The sequence below is a fragment of the Mesoplodon bidens genome, assembly GCF_964165515.1.
Source record: "Mesoplodon bidens genome assembly, chromosome: 11".
Classification (NCBI taxonomy): Eukaryota; Metazoa; Chordata; class Mammalia; order Artiodactyla; family Ziphiidae; genus Mesoplodon; species Mesoplodon bidens.
In genome coordinates, this window is record NC_138167.1 from 70,855,533 (window position 1) to 70,868,254 (window position 12,722).

General features: G+C 50.5%; 1 protein-coding gene across 2 annotated transcripts in view; it reads left to right on the top strand.

The window, feature by feature from the left end:
• Positions 1-4,246: 4,246 nt before the first annotated feature.
• LARGE1 (LARGE xylosyl- and glucuronyltransferase 1) overlaps positions 4,247-12,722 on the top strand; it is a 594,073-nt gene continuing 585,597 nt past the window's right edge. The window contains exon 1 of one of the 2 annotated variants that reach the window (XM_081247956.1): positions 4,247-4,711. The gene's annotated coding sequence lies outside the window, so the exon portion shown is untranslated. The remainder of the gene's footprint in view (positions 4,712-12,722) is intronic. The other variant, XM_081247955.1, reaches the window with a different exon arrangement.

Genomic DNA, 12,722 nt, shown 5'->3' on the forward strand with positions numbered 1-12,722 from the left:
TGGCGTTACTTGGGCCTTCCACTGTTGTGGCCTCTCCTGTTGCGGAGCACAGGCTCACCGGCCATGGCTCACGGGCCCAGCCGCTTCGCGGCATGTGGGATCTTCCCAGACTGGGGCACGAACCCGTGTCCCCTGCATCGGCAGGCAGACTCCCAACCACTGCGCCACCAGGGAAGCCCCGGTCTCTTTATCTTTTATCCAAGCAGGACTCAGCTCCCCCTTGCTCCTGCCATCATCTTTATCTTGGAGTATCTGTCCACAGGGGACAGATTTCAGCTGCTCAGCCTGGGGCCCATCTATCTCCTGCCTCACTTCCAGGACTCTCGTCTATTGCTAGTGCCCCTTTGGCTGGCTTTCTTCCCTTAAGTTGGTTGGTGGATGCCCTGCTGCATAGGTTGCTTAAAAACTTTTCATGTCACCCCTGTGAGGATGCATTCATCTTGCTACCTAGCACTTGAAGAACATTCAAAACATTCAGAAAACAGCCCTAAAATCTTAGAAGGGAGGTTGTATTTGGAATAGTAAAAATAATTGGGTTGACTTAAAGATGGTGACAGTATCTGGCCACTTTCATCTCAATTAATGCAATATTCCTTTTTCTGTTGTATATCTTGGAAGCGAGAAAAGTGGGGCGACTAAACTCTCGACTCATGAGTCAAAATGGGACTCTGGTCTTTTAAGACTTAATGCCCGATTTGCCTCCAAACTTTGCACCATGCTCTTGTTTTTAGATTCCAGTTTCATCAGTACCCAGAAAATGAGACTTGGAAAAACGGAGGTGAGAGCAGGTTTTCCTTCTTCCCCTTTGAGATGCTTTTAGGGCCCCCTAGTGACTGTTTTGAGACAGGTTTCTTACGATTAGGTCTCCTTGACCCTGATTTTAAAAAAAGAGACCTTTCTGAATCTCTCCCGTGACAAGTGCAATAACTGTGTGGAGATAGATAACAGTTGGTTTAGAGGGCTCAGTATTTTTTCACTTCTCAGTTCTTAGCAAAAGCAGTGCAGATTTCTTAGAAATAACAGATATATCACCTTACATATTTTATTCTGAATTCCTCATACTATATTATGTCATAGCTGAAATCCTTTGAAAACATTTATATCCGGTTTGTGTCAAAGGGCTATATAATTCATAGACAAGTACATCCTACTTTTGGAGATATAGATAAAATCTTCTGCTGGTGAGGCAAAGGAATTCTTTAAATGTGGGGCTTGATGTGATATTAACTAACAGAAAGGTTCCGTTTGTGGAATAATTGTGTGGCAACATTCCTGTCTTTTACAGCGTGAGATATTCCACTGACTTTGAAACACTGCAACACTGAATTGATAGAACGGAGCTTTTACACCTTTAAGGTGGTTATTGACTGATGCAAGTAATTTTTGTGAAATCCTTGAATAATGAATGTATCTTCAGTGTACCTTGCTCACCAGGGTGACTATTGTTCCCTCCCCGACCATGGGCATATTTTTCTTTATAAAATACAATGTCGAGAATGCACTACACTTCGGGAAGTATAATGGAGATGTTCAGTTTCCACATGCTTATCTTTTAGTTTCTGATGTTATTCCATTATTTTCTCCTTTGCTTGTAAATTTCAGGTCTCTCCTTCCTCAGTCACATTAGCCTTATTAATATGCAAATGTATTGTAATAATGTATTTTACACCACTAATGAAGTGAAGCAAAGCAATGAATAAAAAGAAAGCCCAAATTCTTGCCTTAACTTTACCCTGTTCCGGGGCAGGGGTTGGAGTAGGGGAGGAGGAATAGAGTTGGAAGCAAGGACAGTCGGCCGCAAAAAATAAAAATGATCCCTTTGTTTTCAGCACGTTCTAGAACAGAGCTGCATGTCACAGGAAGAAAGGAGCAGCTTTGGAGCTAAAAGGCTTGGCATTAAACTTTGACACTTTAATGGTCTCTAGGATATTAGATAATATTTTATCAATATAACGTTCTTCTCCGACACGGTAATGGCATCAAAACCAGATAAGATCTCCTGTCCCTGCAAACGTGCAGGGTAAGCCTCATCCCCGCAGAGATAGGACAGCAGGACCCCAGCTTCGCAGTTAACTTATCCCGAAGCTCCAATGCAAACGTTTTTTACTTCTTCGCTGGGGACGCTGTTGTGCAAACGCTACCTTCTTTTGGCGTTCTCCTCGGCTCGGTGTGCCACTGAGATTAGGTAAACAGCGCTCCAGAGCCGGGGAAGAGCGGATGGTGGTAGTGGTGGTGGTGGTGGGGTAGTTCGGGGGTGGAGGGGTGGGTTGGGGAGTCGTTGCTTAAAGGGGCTGGAAGAGAGCGGATGGGGGAAGGGTCCCGGCTGGGTCAAGCTAAAGGCCGTAAGCCGGGTTATTTAGGCAGGAGCCAGGTCCGGAGGGGAGCGAGGGACGAACCTCCGAAGCACTTGGGTCAGCGCGGCAGCCCAGCTCGGGGTGCCGAGCTGGTGCGTCCTTTTCTTACGCACCCCCTCGCTTCCCCACCCTTGCACTTTATCTCTCTTTTTGCATCCTTCCCGTGCTCTTTCTAAGCACTAGGGTGGGCTTCCCGCTGCCTCCTCGGAGTCCAAGGGCTAAGAAAGCCGGCGGCCCGCCCGGCTGGGGAGAGGTGGGGATCCGGGGGGAGGGGGACCCCAGAAGCCCTGAGACCGAGCTGACCAAAATCCCGGGAACTGGATTACGCGCCGGAGCTCCGGTCTCCCAGAGTTGTCCATCCTTCTGCGCCCTCTTTCTCTCCCTGCCTCTGCTTTCTCCTCCTCTGGGTTTTCTCTCCAGGCCTCCTCCTTTCAGCCACTCTCACACGCCCTCCCCCTTTGCCCGGACAATTTCACTCACTCCTTCCTATAGGGGACTCTCGGCGCCCCACCCTCGTCTTTAGAATTGGAAGGCTGGAAGTCCATTCAATGGGATATATTGCGCTCAGGGTTCTTGTGCCGGGAGGGAAAGAGCAAGAATGAAATCGTAACAGGGAGGGGGCGTGCTGTGCGTGCCTGGGGTGTGTGTGTTGGGGGCTGGGGGGGGGCAAAAAATGCAGTTTCCCCGAAGAATAAGAAGCCTTGGACCGGATTCTTGAATACGTATCCCCAAATGATGCTGTCAAAGCCCTTCAACGTGGGTTCTGGCAGCCTCAGCCTGTCCCATACTCTGCCCACCTTCGAGAGAAGCGGCGACCCGAGTAGAAGTGGAGGCGGGGAAACTTCCTACTTCCCACGACGGCTGTTTTTTACAAGGAAGAGTGGACAGTCTGCATGGCCTTGCGAGCCTGCAAGAGTCTCTACGGCAGCAGCTGCGGACCCGTCCCGCTTCCCTTCCCCCTCTTTCCGCGAGGCTCGCCAAGCCCGAGGCGGCCGGGAGCGGCCGGGGTGGGGGGAAAAGGGCGGGGAGCTCCCAGCTTGCTCGCTTTCATCCCGACCCGGGCCATAATCCCGGCTCCGGGTGTTGCTTCCGCCTGCGTGTGAGCGAGCTGAAGAAACAGAAAGGAGGAGCCTCGCCGGGGGGCGGGGCCTAGGCGGGGGCGGCCTCTCGGTCCGCGCGGCTGAGGCGCCTGCCATTGGCCGGCCGCGCCGTCACGGGGTGGGGGCGGGCGGCGAGGCGGGCGCCGGCCCCGCCCCCGCTCGGAGCCCGGCCCGGGCTTGCGGTCCCCCCCAGCTGCACAGACATGACACAGACACACTGTCACTGCAGCTGCTGAGCGAGCCCGGCGCTTTGGGCACGCGGCGGCGGGGCTAGCCTGAACCCCGGACCCCAGAGCTCGCCCGCCCGCTCTCCCCCCCGCCGCCCCCCGCGCGGCGGCCCCCGCCTGCCCGGGCGCGGGAGGCGGGGATCGCTCGCCGGCTCCGGCCAGTGGCGCCCGGCTGCCGGCGGCGGCTGCAACAGCCGCCCGGCTCCGAGTGCCGGGCGCTCGGGGAAGCCGGCGCGTTTCGGAGGCGGCGGCGGCCGAGGCCGGCGAGCGCTCCCGGCGGCACCGGGGCCGCCCTCCTCGGTTCCCTGCACGCACCGCGCTGTGCCCCGCCTCCGCTCCGGTGACCTTCCCGGGGCGTCTTCCCCGGCCCCGCGCCCCCGGCCCCGCGCCCCAGGCCGGGGCGAGGGCCTCTCCAGCGCTTCCTTACCGCGGAGCCGCGGGCGGGCGGCGCAGGCCCGGGGGGAGGGGTCGCCGAGGCCGGCTGCAGCGCCCCCCCGCCTCCGCGCTCTCTGCTCGGCCGGGCCGGACCGCCGCTGCCCCGCCGCCGCGCGGGAGCCCGGGAGCCCGAAGCTGGGGGCGCGGCCGCGCTCGCCCAGCCGGGCTGGGAGCGGGCAGGCCCTGCCCTGAAGGGGCGAAGCGGCGGGGAGCGCGGGAGGTGGATCTGGCCCCGGCGGCCGCCCGGCGTCTCTCACAGCGCCCCCTCCCCGGGCTCAGACCGAGGCGAACCCAGGCCCCTGCCCATGCGGGGCGCCCTGGGCTCCGTAGAGTCCCCGGGGCAGGGAGCAGCTCCAGGCAGCAGCGCCGGAGGGAGAGGAAGACGGCACTGTACTCAGCTCCGGCGGCCCGGACCTTCCCCGTCGCGTTGGGAGGCGGGGGCCGCCCCGAAGTCTGCGCTTGTCACCGCCGCTCGGACTAGGGCAGCGCCTGCTGGGACCCCGACCCGGAACCCCTGCGCCTCGTAGGTGGCAGCGCCGCGGCGCCACCCAGCTCCTCCGCGGTCTCCCTCTGCCTGGCGGCAGTCACGGCCAAGGTAGGAACCCCGGGGGTGCGAGAGAGCCGCCGCGGGGGCGCCCTGGTGAGCGGTGCCGGACAAGTTCTCCGAACCTGTGGCTGGTACCCCCGGTACTCGGGATGCTGGCGAAGAGAGAGGGAGTGAGGGCACAGCTTCTGCCGCCTGGGCCCGGAGCCCTGGAGAGGCTGGAGGTAGAAGTCGCCGAGTTTCTGATGTCCCCCAGGACCCGTCCCAGGGCCTGCCCTGCTCCTTAGGCTCATGGGCTGCTAACTGAGAGCGAGGAGGAGTTTCCCGTTAACACCAGGAGGCGATGTCGACCTCCCTCCCCCACAGCTTGCTGGCTGTGAGCACGTGTGCTTTGGGGGAACCTGTTATGTTTAGAGCTGTCCCTTTGGGCAGTCCCCACCTGCCTTTCCTGGCGTGATGCTGTGAAGAACTTTTCTTTGCTCCTTGTTGCAGAGTCGAGGCCGATTTGGGATGAGAGCCACAGCTTGCGAGTCTCTCTATTGGACAGAGCGGTTGGGTGGCAGCGATAGCAGTAGAGAGGAAACCCAACCAGTGTCAGTCCTGCTGGACAAAGCTGCTTGTGATGAGTGGTCACTGGGTAGCGATCCAGACAGTCTTGTGAAAGTCACTGTTTCTGAAGGGTGGAGTGACTGACTCCAAAGTTTGTGCATCCTTAAGTTATTTTGCTCAATGCCTTATTACTGTCTTTAAAATTTTACTCTTAAGGAACCTCAGTCCTGCAAGCCTACCCTTGCCCGTTTGAAATTTATTAAACCCGTGAGCTTTCCCTGGAACGATCTGATTTTAAATGGGTCACTTAGGAGGGAACAGATTGTCTCTCCTGCACTGAACCATCCCCCCGGGTGACCCTGTTTAATGGGGATGGATTTTTTTCATCCCTGAGCTGACGTACCTCGGTTGAGCAGGTTTTTGCTGAATTCTGAATCTGTGAATTTTGTCACTCGGTCCATTAAAATGATCTCCCAAGGGAGCAAAATAGCAGCTTACACTTTGCGTGAATGTCACAGGAAGTTTTACAGGGTCTTATGTAAGTGCCGCAAGAGAGGGCTCAGGCTTCTGCTTCCTTCATGGGCTGGGGGTGGGGCTGGGGAAGGGGTGGCAGGTGGACGTTCCCCTTCCCTAAATTGCAGGTGCCATCCCTCTCTGGCACTGGTGGAAACCCACTCCCTGCCAGCATGCAGTCACTTCAGGTTAATTTTCCTCCTCACCTCTCCTGTCTTACCACCTCAGGAGTCAGCTTTGGTAGACTTAAGATAAGGGAAGGTTCTAAATTAGGAAAGGAACACGTGGAGGTTTCTCTTCTCATGTCTCACAAAAGGGTGACATGAATGAATTACTCACGGGCATGGTGGGTCCTCACTGGGGATTAAAAAAAAAAACTGGCTTGAAGGTTTCACACATCTCTTAGTGTACCTTTATTTTTCAGGAGTACACTTTGGTGAAAATTGCTTGAGGGAACACACATTTATCGAGCCTGGCCCTGTTAATTCCAAACTGGGAAGAGAACTAATTGGAACAGAGAGGCAAAATCGTTAAGATTTAGATCTTAGTGGGTTTTCGAGAATGGCTGGGAAAGGAAACCAGTCTCGCTAGTGGTATAGAGAGGTTTTTAAAGAAAAGATGGTATCGATAGCTCTGGAGTGGGTGGAAGTTGCTAACAAGTATAGGCCCTCTGGCTTCACTGAATGAAGTGTGCTGGGTTGGGGGTTAACTTTTTGGCGTGGGATAATGCAGATTCTTTTGCCTTTTAAAACATAACTAGAAGGGCCTTGGGAATGAAATGAAAGGTTTTTCCATCTCATCGTAGGTCCCAGGAGTGCTTCCACCTCTTGGGAAGGAGGTGAAGGTTTCCTGTGGTTCTGGGTTCCTGAGCTGTGCTTGAAAGTTGATGCAGCAGTGTCTCCATCTTTCAGCCACCTACAGTGGCAGGACACTAGGGGGGACTAGTTTTGTATTCCACCACTGATGAACCTGTGTTACAAAAGGCTGTGGTTTATCTTGAAGGCTCAGGAACCTAACTTTTTGCTACCCAATGCATGCTTGCACTAATGAGTGGGTTCCAAATGCTTAAGCGATGGGCCTGCTTACATCTAAAGTGTCATTTGGGCAGCTCAGAACAGGTTAACTGCAAAGTATTATGTGAGACTGAGCAGGCTCAGTGATAATCTCTAAGTAAGTGAGGGCTATAAATTTTGGGGAGACAGAACCTCCTGCAAACTCCATCCTTTGGGTATTAGACCGTGCTAACTCTAAGTTCCCTGGGGGTTTGTAATCAAAACTCCCCCCTTTGGTTTTTGGGCTGCACATCTGCCATCTTCATAAAATCATGCTACCTCCATTCTAGATGGAGTCTAGAACTGACTCCATTAAGCTTAAAATTTCTCACTGTTATCCCCTTAAAAGTACATACCTTGTATTTATACAGATGTAACATTTGGCAGTGTGGTTGCACTTTCATCTCAGATGCTCTCTCTGCACTTTCAACGGTATTAAATCATTAGTGTCTAGGTGTCTTCCAGCAGAAATTGAAGATAATTCTATTTCCGCTGAAGAACAAAGCCGCAAGGCCCAGGCTTACCCACCGTGGCCAAGTCTTATCAAAGCTGACTCCAGAGGTGGGCAGACAGGAAAGGTTGGAGAAAGAGTGTAAGAAGAGACTACCCAACTCAGAATACTGGCACGAAGAGAGGCAGATGTCGCCAAGATTTAGGACTTCCTGGATTCTTATATATATATATATATATATACATATATATATATATTTTTTTCCCTGGTATGTGGGCCTCTCACCACCGCGCCCTCTCCCGTTGCGGAGCACAGGCTCCGGATGCGCAGGCTCAGCGGTCACGGCTCATGGGCCCGGCCGCTCCGCAGCATGTGGGATCTTCCCGGACCGGGGCACGAACCCGTGTCCCCTGCTTCAGCAGGCGGACTCTCAACCACTGCACCACCAGGGAAGCCCAAGACTTCCTGGATTCTTAAAGACCCAGTGCAGCATATAGAGTTAGACTCAGCATTTGGATCTGTGAACCTGCATGAGTTATTACATTTCCTAGAACTCTGGAGTCTGGTAGACTGCATTTGTGATCCTTTACTCATACGTATAGTGCATATTTAGGTAGTTTGAGGAGACCTTTTGTGGTGACATAAGGAAGTGGTCAGCATAAAGCTTTATTTCAGTTATCGAAGGCTTTGTAGATTGATTGTCATAGGCGCAGTATAGCCAAGGGGTTAGAGATTGGAACAGGTGAATACTATTAAATTTTCCATTGAGCATCAGCTAGTGAAAACTGGTCATGGGGAATTTATATACTGTGATCTTAAGGCATGAATGAAGTCTTGTGAATTTCAAGGAAGCCACATGGCAGAGGTCGAGGAAGAAAGTGACTCAGGATCCTGGCCTTCCTTAGGGTCCATGAATAAGGTGAAGGTGTCTTTGCAGCCAGAGATTCTGAGAGAGTGGGGAGCACATGGGGCCAGGGCTGTAAGACCCAGGGGACTGAGAACTCCAGGCACCCTGTCATTGACACCCCTTGGCGATACAGCCACCTCACGGGAGCTGCTAGTGTTGATGAGGCTTTGCGGTTGTGCTCCAGAGCATTTGACATTGAGAGGCACTCAGGTCCTCTGTTCCTCCCTGACCACATTGACATGCGGAGAGACTTTTCTCCTTTTAACTTAGCAAGTAACAACTGAATGTCTGTTATGTGACAGACGCCATGCTCTGTGTAGAGGCTGCAGAGGGTCCACGATTAGTTTATAGTCTTTTGGGGGCAGGCAGACGTTGAACCATTGCTGTGAGCTGCTCATGTACAGGTTTGTTCAAAGTAAAACCTTGAGTTTGCCAGGATAGTAGAACAGGAGGGAATCCCATGCAGAAAGAACAGCATGGAAACCTTAAAATATGTAGTGTGAATGGAGAACAGTCAGTAGTGTGGCTGGAAGATGGGCTGTTCTGGAAGAGGAAAGCTTGCTGTTAGCAGGGAAATAATTTAATAGGATTCCTAGTTTCATGCTCTGTGTGTTCAAGCCGTGGCAAGAATGTTGGCTGGATAAGCTCCAAGAGTACCAGTTGATTATCCCACATTGTTATTACAAACAGAAAAGGACATTTTTTTTCGTCCTTTATCCTTCTATATATAGCATGTTGCCTGTTCTTTAAAAAACTATTAGCAACGCGAATAAAGAAAGGGTCACTTATCAACCCTAAGTCTGCCCCCTTGTGTATGTGAATTACATCTGGGGCTTTCACTACGTGATTATGCAGCAGTGGGAGAAATGACAAAGTTACTTGACAAATGATAGAGTGGCGGAGGGACACAAATTTTCCCTGTGAGAGTGTGTTCTATGTTGTCATATTTACTTCTGGGTAAAGTTATGGCTGCAGTTAACATTTGAACAAGGTTCTTGTGTTTGAATCATCTCAGTTCTGGCCTCAACTTTCTTTGCTGTTGGAGAAGGAAGAGTTTTATAGTTGTGAGGATGGGTATGGGCCTGCCTATGTGTGTGTTTTGTGGAATGAGGAAACTATGAAGTAAGGAAGAGATGCAACGATGTAATGGCCAGAGGATATTAGAGAGAATGGAAAACTGCAGTTGTTGGAGCGATCCCCAGGGTCAAATATATTTAGTTTTTCTGAAACAGGAGCCAGGAGGACAGTGGAGGTAGAAGAAGCCCCAGTATGTGTGTGTGTGTGTGTGTGTGTGTGTGTGTGTTTATTTTGTCTCTGTCATCCTTCCCTGAGCTGAGTTGACTGATAGGCAGGGTGGTATAAGTAAAATCTGGAGATCTGGGTTCTCATCTTGCATCATCCTATGCTAACTTGCTGTGTGACCTTAGAATACATCTTGACCTCTCTGGGCTTCAGGTGCCGTCTCCAAACTTCAGTGCGTTTTTCGTCTTGTAACTAGGAATGTAGAGGCTCAGAGAAAGGGCTTGCCTAAGTTAGTGGCAAAGCTCAGACTATTTAGGTTTTCTAGCTTTCCAGCTCTGAAATGGGAAGAGGCCTGACCAGTTCCAAGGTATACTCTACCTTGCAATATCAAACACTACAAGTATGCAGTGCTGAAGAGAAGAACCACAAAGTCTTCTCTGTGTTGGTTGTAGATTCTGTAGACTTGTAGATTGCATTAGAACTTCTCTGATACCTTAAGCCATTCATAAGCAGCTGGGCTTGCTTGCTAACTTCTTATGTATTATGGAAACCCGCGGGTTTGGGAATGTTACCTACTCTTTGAGAACTGCTTGAGGATGATGTGCTTTGTGATAAAAAGCAGTGCTGAAAATTTTAATTGTTTCCAAATTAAGTCAGTGAAAGCTGAATTGAGCCTGTGGTATTCTGCAAAGCCTGGGCTCTAAACAGGGAAAGGGGAATCTTCTCATTTTGCCAGGGAGGTTACCTCGTAGGGGGAGCCGGGGGGTGAGTGTGAAGGGAGGGATGTTGGGAAGAAAAACAGATTCAGAAAAGCAGTTGTGTAAAAGTACAAGTCAGGAAAATTGCAAACCGACTCAATTTTATGCCACCAAATTTGTGTTGCTAGAGAGAAGCTTCCTCACCATTCTGGCACTGATGCTGTCCTGGGTGGAGAGGGCAGTGCTTATTGGAAAGAGGAGATTTGAAGTTAAGTACAATTATAAATGTAAGGTTTGTGACATTATTATTTCAACATTGAAGCTAAGCATAGGAATGGCCTGTTTTAGGAGAATTTTTCACTCTTCAACTGTTTATTCCATAATTGAAGCTAAGTGTAAGAATGCCCTATTTTAGGAGAATTTGGCTTATAAATCTTATTTTAAAAGCAAATAATTTAAGAGAAGTAATTGTTTGGGGTACAAAAGGATTTTTATTTTACAAAAAGGATTCATAGCAAGCATCTTTTTAATAGCTAGTCCCTTAATTGTATTTCAGGTTATTTGATTAACGCAGTCATGATGGATGCTTTTGGGAGCCTTACCTGTTACAGAAAACCAAGGGTTTTTCAAATATAAACTTTTCCATGTTTTAACAAATAACTCACCGGGTTCACCTGCCAAGGAGGCTAATATTGAACCGTGTTACAGAAAGAAGGACAGTAGTTACATAAACTTTGTAACCACTGACAGACCACGTGGTGTTACTTTGCTCACTTACTGGGGGCAGGTTTCTGGTTTAACCACTGTTCATCCTGGAGATTGCAGTCATGAGTACCACCTGTATGAGTTCCTCAGTCACCCTCACATTCTGCCTCTAAGGATATATCAGGAACAGAAGTGGTTTAAAAAGGAAATCAGGTAAGCGTTTCTAGGATTCTGAGTTTTCCTAGTTTCAGAGACACGGAATTAATTTTGTTCCGCCTAAGTATATGGTAGAGGCAATATGCATGAGATATTTACAGAAAAAACCCTCGAAATTGTGCTCGCTCACGAAATATCTAGGGCTTTTGGTTTTTTTGTTCCTTCATCTCTTGTGAAAGTTTCCAAAAAAGAATTGGTTCTAGGAATGAAAGAAAATGTAAGCGTTTAAGGCTCCAGAGGTAATTTTGGGTAACCTGGAGTGGTAGATAATCACAGACTGGGGCTAGAATGGGAAGTGCAGCCTCACCCATGATTTTAGCCGCCTTCGTCGCATTATGGGGCTGCGCTTTGGACGCGCAGCAAACGCACATGGAGATGGAGCCCTGGCTACTGGGCGAGGCTTGCTCTTAATAGAGTCCTTTTTTGACATACCCAGGCCAATTGGGAAGAAAGGACTTCCTGATCTTTCCAGCTCTCCACGGTAGCATTAGAATTTAGGGGAATTTACAGCAGAACACAGGCATGCGGGGAATTCATTCTTCTTCTTTTTTTTTTTCTTTTTAATTTAAAATCAGTAGTGAATCATGTGGACTCTTCAGTGTTGTTCTGTGACTAGAGACTGCCTTGATGCATTAAACACATGTTTGTTATTATTAAGGTTAACATTTTTGTGGCTAACTGGGAACCATTCCCTCCCCGCTTTTGTTTCCAGAACAGTTGTGTAGGTTCTTAATCTGCCAACACTGTTTGTGTACCAGCCTCCTTGGCTGATGTCAGCTCTCATCCGGGAAGGGAATGGTATTTTGTGGTTGTCCGGGGAGCTAAGAGAGGCGCAACCCAAGTGATAAGCAGGATGGGGCTTTTCTTGCTTCCAGGCATGGTGCCTGGTACTTAGTAGGTCTGCACTGAATAAACAGTTGTGTCCACACAGAATGATTTGCGTTCCAGAGTTGTGTTTCCAGCTCCGGGGTGGGGGTGATGGGGAGGGAGAGGTGAGTTGATCCCAGCAGACTCACAGCCTGGGACTCCTTCAGACCTCTCCCGAAAGCTGTTATTTTAAAAATGTGAAGGACATTTCAGATCAGCGAAATGAATTCTCTTAGGGATTCATTGTTGTGGTTCAGACATTGACGGCTTTGTAAAAAGGCAAGGAAAGTACAATCCTGGAATGCGGCGTGTGTTTCCTTTCCTCTGAGTTTGTAGGGCTTTTGACTTATCTGGCCTGGGAGGAGGGAGCAGGCTCTCATGCTTGTTCGTGTGTGCATGTCAGGGCGCCTTGAAAAGCATCTTAAATACCTCAGGATGGATTGTGGGCTATGATCTTTCCGGCACCGGTGATGAATGTGCAGTGACTTAGATGTGGATCGGGCCAGGGCTCCCACGTTCAGAGGACGAAGTGGGCCCGAGAAAACAGGGGGACTCGGGTGCTTTTCATCCAGTAGGAAGGACTCTCCTCTCTGCCATCTTGGCATCTTCTCCCCCTTCTCTGTTGGTGCGAATCCTTCCCGCCTGGGCTTTGTAAGTACTTATGGATGCCTCCTCCATAAGTGGAAGGCAGATCTGTGCTGTGTTGAGACAGCGCGGGGGCTGCAGGAGACCCTTGAGCCCGCTCGACCTTCATTTCACAGCTCTGGAAACTAAGGCTGAGGAGGTCGAGAGAATTATCCAGAGGGGAGGCAGGTCCAGAGCCCCTGCTGCCTGACCACCTTATGTGGCCCAAGGCTCCACT